This window comes from Haliotis asinina, chromosome 5 (assembly GCF_037392515.1).
Source record: "Haliotis asinina isolate JCU_RB_2024 chromosome 5, JCU_Hal_asi_v2, whole genome shotgun sequence".
In the NCBI taxonomy this organism is placed as follows: Eukaryota; Metazoa; Mollusca; class Gastropoda; order Lepetellida; family Haliotidae; genus Haliotis; species Haliotis asinina.
The window spans coordinates 78,875,480-78,884,838 of NC_090284.1; positions in this window are offsets into that span (position 1 = coordinate 78,875,480).

Sequence of the window (9,359 nt, forward strand, 5' to 3'; positions counted from 1 at the left end):
TTAAAACTCATCTGTTATTTCATTTAGCCATCCACTAGTTTCGGTAGAACCGACGACCTCACTAGACTAACACTTTCTGAATATGCATATATGTATAGTTTGGATAGTAACGAATAGTCCAAAAAGTCCGGGTACGATTGGAGATTCAGAACTGTGAGACACACTACTTTCTCTCCATGGGAAAATGGGTACATCGATGTCGTCTCTACTTAAAGATCTCAACGAATATTTTGTAAACAGTTGTTTTCACGTTAGTTCTTGGTCAACAACAAGACATTTCTACTTGATTATAGTGCAATAACCCTAATGTACATTGACTTGAAGAAAGGGAGGAGTGCAATAATGTTGTTGTTATCATGAATAAAATGATTATTGAATGACTTGTTGGAGTTAAACTATGGACACTTACCTGTGCGATAGGGATGTCACCTGAACTGACTACAGTTCTAGCAAGGGAACCTTGGGTTACATCACCCCCACATTATCATTGGAAATGCTAAAAAAAAGTATGGCAAGACCAACGAACTCTTTCTTTTTTATTTTTTTAACAAAATCAAAATTATGGGAGGGCAATCTCGATGAAAGTATCAGTCCTAAAACATTATGACTATATGCTGTTTTCACAAAGTTAGTCGTTAACACTTCATCTCGGGGTGAGAGAGGTTCTGGACTGCAAACCACACATATATGCCTAAATATTTATCTTCCCAACATTTTGGCTCAATGAGGTTTCAACCCTATTTAGGCTTTCTGAAGTCTTGCACAGAGACATCACACCAGAAATAGCCGTGGAAACAATGAATAGATATGGCCCAACACACTTCCCTGCTCCACTCGGTTGGAAATAGGAGGTTGCTATGGAACAAGTGACCTACTCCATACAGGACCTGCCTGGTAAGCTGGCAGTGCATCTTTGACATGCTGTACTAGAGTTTGTGGCATGTGTTTGAGCAAGCACATCTATAAATATTGATCTTAACATAACGCTGCAGCATGCACAACCTGAAGTGTGTGTCGGCCTCTTGAAGGTTGCAAGGAAGAAATAAAGACAGCCGGTGTTGAGGAACGCACACTACCAGTCCTGTTCTTCATCTGTTACAATAACGATCATGTCCTGCTCTTGGACACAGTGGATTCAAACCTTGGAAGAGATGTTTGCTAGGATATGTTCAATAGCAGATTCATCAAATGGCTCTTTTGGTTTCACTGAGACACTTGTGTTTAAATGTTACGGCAACAGGTCACATTTTGTACCGTGAAATGCATTTTCTGATTGGGATGGTGTCTGATATTTCACGATGAAAACTTTCCATCATCTAAATTACCCCCGTGATGAAAACCCAATGAACACATTGGATGAGAGCTAAATGTCACTCTCCACAGATGATTGTTTCCAGTTCTCCTTTGCCTTCTTTACGGACCTCCAGTTTGAGCTGCCAACGTAAAATTTTACGTTACCACACACTTTCAACAGATGCGGTCCTTTACGTTCTTTGCTAAAGTCTCAGACATTTAAACATGCAGCGAGGGTACCGACAAAAGTGTATGTATATATTCCCAAGTTGCATTTCATGCACTACAAGTTCCTGAATTCACATGGCAATATGAAAATACAAAATGGCAAGTTGTTGGTACGCCTGATGCAGGGAGGTACTGCAGCAACATCAGTGCAAACCTTTGCATAAACTTCACATTTACATGTCGACTTCAAGAGAATCCACATGGCCAAGTCTAGACGTGGAAGACGTAGGGAAACCAATGACTATGATAGGCGTGTCAAGATTCGTCTAGCAAGATGACAAAACTTGAACCATCAGCATTAATGCATACAAGGACAGGTCGGTTCTGGGTCAGCATGATGTGTCTGAGTGGGATATTCATGCTTAACAGCGGCATTGTATCTTAGTGAACTAGCGCTATAAAACTAACTCAAGTCTGGGATTGTACAAGCAACCACACATAAACAAACATATTACTTCGTCATATGAGTGAAACATTTTTAAGCATGACATTAAACTCACCTCGCCTCCTCACAGACAGGCACAGACCGCAACGGTTGGTGTGCTTACTCTCCAACAAAACAACTTGAAAATGGCGTAGGGTTCACTAGTCTGAAGGGTTCACTAGTCTGAAGGGTTCACTAGTCTGAAGGGTTCACTAGTCTGAAGAAAATCGCTCTCTCTTAAACTTGACCATTGTCGCATGCGGAAGGAGATGGTCCATGCACGGAACGATCTCACGGTTCTTCCCTGATGGACTGTGGATGCGTTTGGTGTTGCTGCTGCAGGTTGGATCGCAATACAGAACCCGGGTCATTACAGTACCCGGGATACACAATGGTCAACGCTGTTGAAGGTAATTGCTGGGTACGCCCATGTGTTCACATGTTAATAACCTTCAGATCGTGCAGATGTTCACGGCTGACACGGTCGTTTCGATCCGTCATTTCAGAGATCAATTCCATGAAATATTACCATGGACCTCAAGGGTATATAAACCCCACTGAACATTTCTTTGAGTCCATTTAAAGAATGGATAATCGAGGCCTACACGGGAAAGTCGGAATCGCATGCTAACAAGTCGGGAGGAATCGCATGCTAACAATACGATGCTTGGCTGGAAGTATGAGAAGGAGACTGACAGGTGTTACACGTCCTAGGGATGGCTACGGATGACTCTGCTGTGGTCGCCTGTAGTGGTTGGTACAATCAGATCATCCAGTTTTTGAAAACTGTGCGACAATCAGATTTAATAAAAATACACTGGGGTCATACCTTTTCTTAATTTTTTCACACCTTCATTTTTGGGGTTAGCAGATTTCATAAACAAGTTTTCAAGAAAGTGTAGCATTAGAAATATTAACTTCTTTGTTTAAAATGCTCAGCTTGAAAACTGAAATATTTTAATTCATGTTCATGGAAACATAACAGAAAACATATTGATTGTGATAAACGATCAATGTCATAGACAAAACTCAGTGTCTTTTTTTAGTGAAACATATGTGCCATCCTGTCTGTCTGCTAATGACAATATGCAGTGCATAACTTCAGTCAATGACCACGTGTAATTTGAACTTAACACCTATGAGTCTATACACCATAACCAAACACATTGTTTTATGGCTCGTGCGCCTGTGTTTTGTCCCAATCAAATTATGTAATTACATAGACAGGCAGGTGTGATACTTGTACACATGACATGTTGCGATGTCTGTTGATTGCAAACAAACTGCATCCATTTTTTTGATGATTGGATCGAAAGGAAATGGTACAAACTCAGATTGTCAGAAGTGTTTTGTAAACTACTCAAAAAACAAAAACAAACCAGAAACGCATAGGTAGTATTTTTCCAAGAAACTTTCTGAATTTAAATCATTGGTGTCCATGTAATCAGTATATCGGTGCCTACAAGCATTTCTGAGTTTGAATCCATTGTCATTGAGGACAACTCGCCAAAACGTACAAAAATCTGTTTTCCTCAATAAACGCAATAAATTGTGAACGGGAAGAAATTCATGCGTTTCCTTTAGCACACACATTCCATGCATCATTTCCAATAAAAAGTCGGGTGTTTCAATGTTCTTCCAATGTTTCAATGACAATCTTAAATTTGGTGTTAAACTCATGCCTAGCCTTACTGAGGCTCAGCACAACAATGCAACTGGTCATTTGGAGACTGGAGAGTCTCAGTCTGCGATTGCAAAGGCAACTGAATGTGTCACAGAGTACCATAGCAAGGCTTTGGCATCGCTACTAGCAGCAAGGATCAACACGTGATCGCCCCATGTCAGGTCGACCCCATGTGACCACGCCCGCTCAAGACAGGTTTGTGGAACATGTTCACCACAGCATCCTCCACAACATCGGTAATGTCAGGACTCAGGACAATTTCTGATCAGACTGCGAGGAACCGCTTACATGAGGCTAGTATTCCTCCCAGAAGACCTTTGTGATGACCTGTCCTTACAACATCGGCAACAACGCAGACAGTGGTGTTGCGCCAACATCTCCCATGGCCATTGCAAAGGTGGAGAACTGTTATCTTCAGTGATGAGTCACGTTATATGCTGCGACATCCCGACGGAAGCGCAGGTGATCACGTGGCAGGACAGATCTCATTCAGGTGCAGGGCAATTTGACAGCTCAACGTTACTCACGATCACCGGATCTTAATTCTATTGAACAAATTGGATCGTCGTTTGCGGTAGCATGACCTTCAGCCAGAGACGTTACCTGCCTTGTTTGTGGCCTTGAGGGAAGAGTACCAACTCATTCTCTGGCACTTCCCTTCATCCGGAATCTGGTCCTGTCCATGGATGCTAATGGTAGCCACACAAGATACTGACTACTCTGCGACCTTGACCTTGGAACACTTGTCATTTGTGATGTACAGTTTCTTGTAACGTTGGGCCGTTAATGTTCATTCAGGTTTTCTTCATGACTGCCCTGAATTACTGAACATTAAGTGCATAAATTGATAACAATTTTCAGGTGTGCATTTGGGTTTTTTTATTTATTTTTTGTTTGTTTGTTTGTTTTGAGTAGTATACTTGGACGAACGATGGGTATCCAGCCTAGTTATCAGTTTTTGTTGATTGGACTGAACGAAAATGAAGAAGAAATGAGCATGTATTTACAAAAAATAACATATCTATGCACACAAAAAGCCATGACAGCATATCGGCAAATGAACCAACCAATGAAAATCTCCGTTACGCTCAAGTTCCGGTCCACCCGCTCTCACTGGGTTCGGTATCCCAGCTGCTTCATTTGGAGGGCAGTACAAAACATTGTACTTTCGATCGCACTTTCGATCGCAGGCTTATAAATTTTCTTTCTTGTTGTTGTTTTTTTTTTCATAATAATCAGCAATGTATATTATATGTGATGAATAAGTTATAATTGTAATTGATAACTTATGCTGAATGATATTTTCTAAAACATTTCACCTCCTCGTGGTGGGTGGTGGGTGCTGGGTAACGCCAAGAGCTCGCCGACACCCCCGTAGTGGACCCGGGAGGATATTTGGTCTTCTCCCGTGTGGACCCGGGGCAGAATGTGTCCACAGCTACCCATTGCTTGTCGTAAGAGGCGACTAAATTGGGCAACCCGTTTGCCGTGGGTTGCGGCCCTGTGTCGGTGGAAGAAGGGATCCTGGTGGTTGAGGGCAACAGGGGCCTGCAACCGTGTTCCTGTTGCCTAATACACCACTTTGGTCCTGACTTCACCTAGACGGGTGGTTGAATGGGCCCGGTTCAACCAATCGGCTGGTCATGCCAAGCCCTGTTCATGAATTTGTATATAACTGCACCAAAATATTTGGAATTGTTGAAATTATGGTCTTGGTGCCCTCTGTTCAAACAACATCATTTGATTCTGATGTAAGTTTGTATGAATAAATGTTTCATGACTTTTGCCTAGAGTCTCATGCCCAGAGGGCGATGGCTCATGGGCCAATCTGGTGGTACATTATCTGTAATGTTACTGCTTGAGTATACTCCCTTGGTATCCTTTGTGCCGCCTGTTGGAGGCCCACAGGCATTAGGCATCGTCCTTGTTGACACTCCGTGGTGGGTGGGGAGCCAGGAGGGTGAAAAAACAACTACACAACAATGGCTAACCAAAACCCAAAAAAACAAAAACGTTCTCATATAGATGACTCTGATGATGATGAAGACACAATTACTAGATTGTGTTATTCTGACCGTGATACCTGGCCTCGATTCATTATTGCTGAATCTAGTGAGAAAAAAATGACTTCTTGTTCGCCTTTTCTATTAGAGAAAGCGATCCAAGGTATTGCTGGAACAGTAAAGAATGTGACCAAAACTAGATCCGGCTCAATTTTAATAGAATGCTTGAAGAGAGAGCAAGCAGCTAATCTGATGGAAGCAAAATCTTTTGGAAATGTTCCTGTTAAATGTTATCCTCACAAAACACTGAACTTTAGCAAAGGTATTATTCGTGACAGAGATAGAAGTCTTGCTGATCTCTCCACTGATGACATTGTCAGTCAGCTACGGATGCAAGGAGTTGTTGAGGCTAAGCGTTTCTCCTTTAAGAAAGATGGTATCGTTTCACCTTCCAATACCTATTTACTGACGTTTGATATCCCCAAACTGCCCCAATCTATTAAAGTTGGATGTTTTTCTATGAAAATTGATCTATATGTCCCTAATCCTCTCAGGTGCTTTAACTGCCAGAGGTTTGGGCATGGACAGAAGACCTGTAAGAACCGAGCTGTTTGTTATCGCTGTGGTGGTGATGATCATGATTCTACCACATGGTCATCTGACCCAAAATGTGTGAATTGTTCTGGTTCGCACATGGCTTCCTCAAAAGAATGTCCAGCTTGGCAATTTGAAATGTCTGCTCAGCGTATCAAAACTGAGAAGAATATAAGTTTTTCAGAAGCAAAGAAACTGGCCGCTTCAGCTTCGACTTCTTGCAATGCTTCCTTGAGAGGTAAACCCACATACGCAGAAGTACTGAAACCATCTGTCAAGTCCATTGAATGTCAGACTGATTTGACATGGATGTCTGCTGAAAAACCTGTGTGCATTTCTGATCTGACTTCCCTTTCTAACAATCAATCTTCCTCACAAAAATCACTTAAATCATCAGAAACTCAGACGTCTGCACCAGTTGTGAAAAAGAAAAATGCGACCGTTGATTATTCTAAAAAGCAAAATAGAACTGATCGTGTGCCTAAAGGACAAAGAGACCCTGTGTCCGTTCTAAATAGGTTTGAAATTTTTGATGATATGGACGTGTCATCTCAGGCAAGCACCTACTCCAGGAGTCATTCTCCAAAGAAAAAGGGTCGTGAACTTTCTCCAATAGCTCATCCTAAATGATTGTTACTCTAATGTAGTGATACTGGACTCATCCAGATCTCCTACTGAACCGCCATGCGTTCTCAAAATATAATCCAATGGAACTGTAGAGGTCTGCGGAATACTTTTAATGATTTACAGCTTTTGGTTCAAGATTTGAAGCCATCAGTTTTATGCTTACAAGAGACCTATCTCAAAGCCACTGATACATTTGACCTCCGACAGTATAGCTCATATCATAGTTTCTCCCCTCCAGGTCATAAGGCTGCTGGAGGATCTTCAGTTATTGTGAAGCAGGATATAATCCATAGTCCTATCTCACTTAATACCCCTCTTCAAGCAGTTGCAGTCAGGCTTACATTTAACTTTGTGTTCACTTTATGTTCTCTGTACATTCCCCCTTCTTAATGTCTTCAGCAATCAGATCTTCAAGAGTTGTATGATCAACTTCCTAAACCCTGTGTTATCGCAGGTGACTTGAACGGCCACAACCCACTTTGGGGTGGTTCAGTTATAAATACAAAAGGAAAAATACTTGAGGATTTCATCTCCAACAATGATTTATGTATATTCAATGATAATTCACATACCTATCTGCATCCTGGAACGGGAAGTTATTCTTCAATAGATCTTTCCCTTACAGACTCCAACTTATTAAATGAATTTGCATGGTCGGTTCATGATGACCTTTCTGGAAACGACCATTTCCCCACTGTTCTATCAACTGTACATCCAAGTGACACTCCGCCATCATCAAGGTGGAACTTTACAAAAGCTGATTGGTCTCTGTTTCGAACATTATGCACTGAAAGGTTGCAACCTAATTTATTCCTAAATGCCCCCGATCCTATTCAAACCTTTTCTGATGAATTAAATGTCATAGCTGATGAATGCATTCCATAATCCTCTACAGTTTCACACATTCGTAAATCTTGGTTTAACACTGATTGCAAACAAGCTAGAAGGGAGAGAAAAAAGGCAGAAAAATATTTCCGTCGCCATCCAACTGTCCATAATTTAAATCAATTTAAAATTTCTAATGCCAAGGCTCGTCGCACATTTAAGCAACATAAGCGACAGTCATGGCAAAACTACGTTTCTAAAATCAACTCACGAACGCCAATTTCTAAGGTTTGGAATATGGTACAGAAAATCAAAGGTAAAGGATCAAAGTGTAGCGTTCACCATCTCAAGGAGGGTGACACTTTTCTCACTGAAACATCTGATATTGCAAATAAAATTGGTGAAACGTTTGCAAAACATTCCTCTTCGTCAAATTATTTACCAGACTTTAAGAAATTTAAAGATCAACAACAAAAAAAGAAAATTAATTTTAATTCCGACAATGGGGAGGACTACAATGAAATCTTTTCTCTTCATGAGCTCCATACTGCCCTTGGGCAAGCTCATGATACTGCGACTGGAGCTGATAACATACATTATCAGCTCCTTAAACATTTACCTGAATCGTCTTTAGAAACATTGTTGAATATCTTTCATAATATATGGACGTCTGGTCATTTTCCTTCATCATGGCGAAATGCTATTATTCCTGTTCCTTAACCTGGTCGGGATCATACTGATCCTTCTAACTACCGACCAATATCACTTACTAGCTGTGTTTGTAAGACTATGGAACGTACGGTTAATAATCGTTTAGTTTGGTACCTGGAAACCAACAACCTTATCACTAACATTCAATGTGGTTTCCGCAAAAATCGTAGTACCATCGATCATTTGGTACGTTTAGAATCTTTTATTAAAAATTCCATGTTAAATAAACAACACGCTGTATCAAATTTTTTCGACCTTGAAAAGGCATATGATACGACATGGAAGTATGGAATTCTTAAGGATCTTCATGACTTTGGTTTGAGGGGCTGTTTACCCCAATTTATATGTCAGTTTTTAGAAGACAGACAATTCCAAGTCCGAGTTGGTTCTACCCTGTCTGACCATTACAGTCAGGACAAGGGTGTCCCACAAGGCAGTATTTTGTCTGTCACTTTATTTAGCATCAAGATCAATAGTTTATCCAAGGTTTTAAGTGGCTCAATTGATGGGTCACTTTTTGAGGATGATTTTAATATTTCTTGTCGTGGTAAAAATATGCATACCATTGAACGGCAAATGCAATTGTGCCTAAGCAAAATAAATAAATGGTGTCTTGAAAACGGTTTTAAATTTTCTAAATCAAAACCTAATTGCATACATTTCTGCCGTAAATATAAACCACATAAAGACCCAGAATTGTTTTTGAATGGCACTCCCATCAAAGTTGTCAAAGAGGCCAAATTCTTAGGTCTGATTTTCGACTCACATTTAACTTTTCTTCCGCATATAAGATCCCTAAAAACTAAATGCTTGAAGGCACTTGATTTATTGAAAGTCGTGTCTAATTCAAGGTGGGGGAGGACATGAAGCTACTCTCCTACACCTATACAGATCACTTGTCCGCTCAAAGCTTGATTATGGCTCCATCGTTTATGGTGGAGCTTGTAAAAGCAACTTAAAACTATTAGAT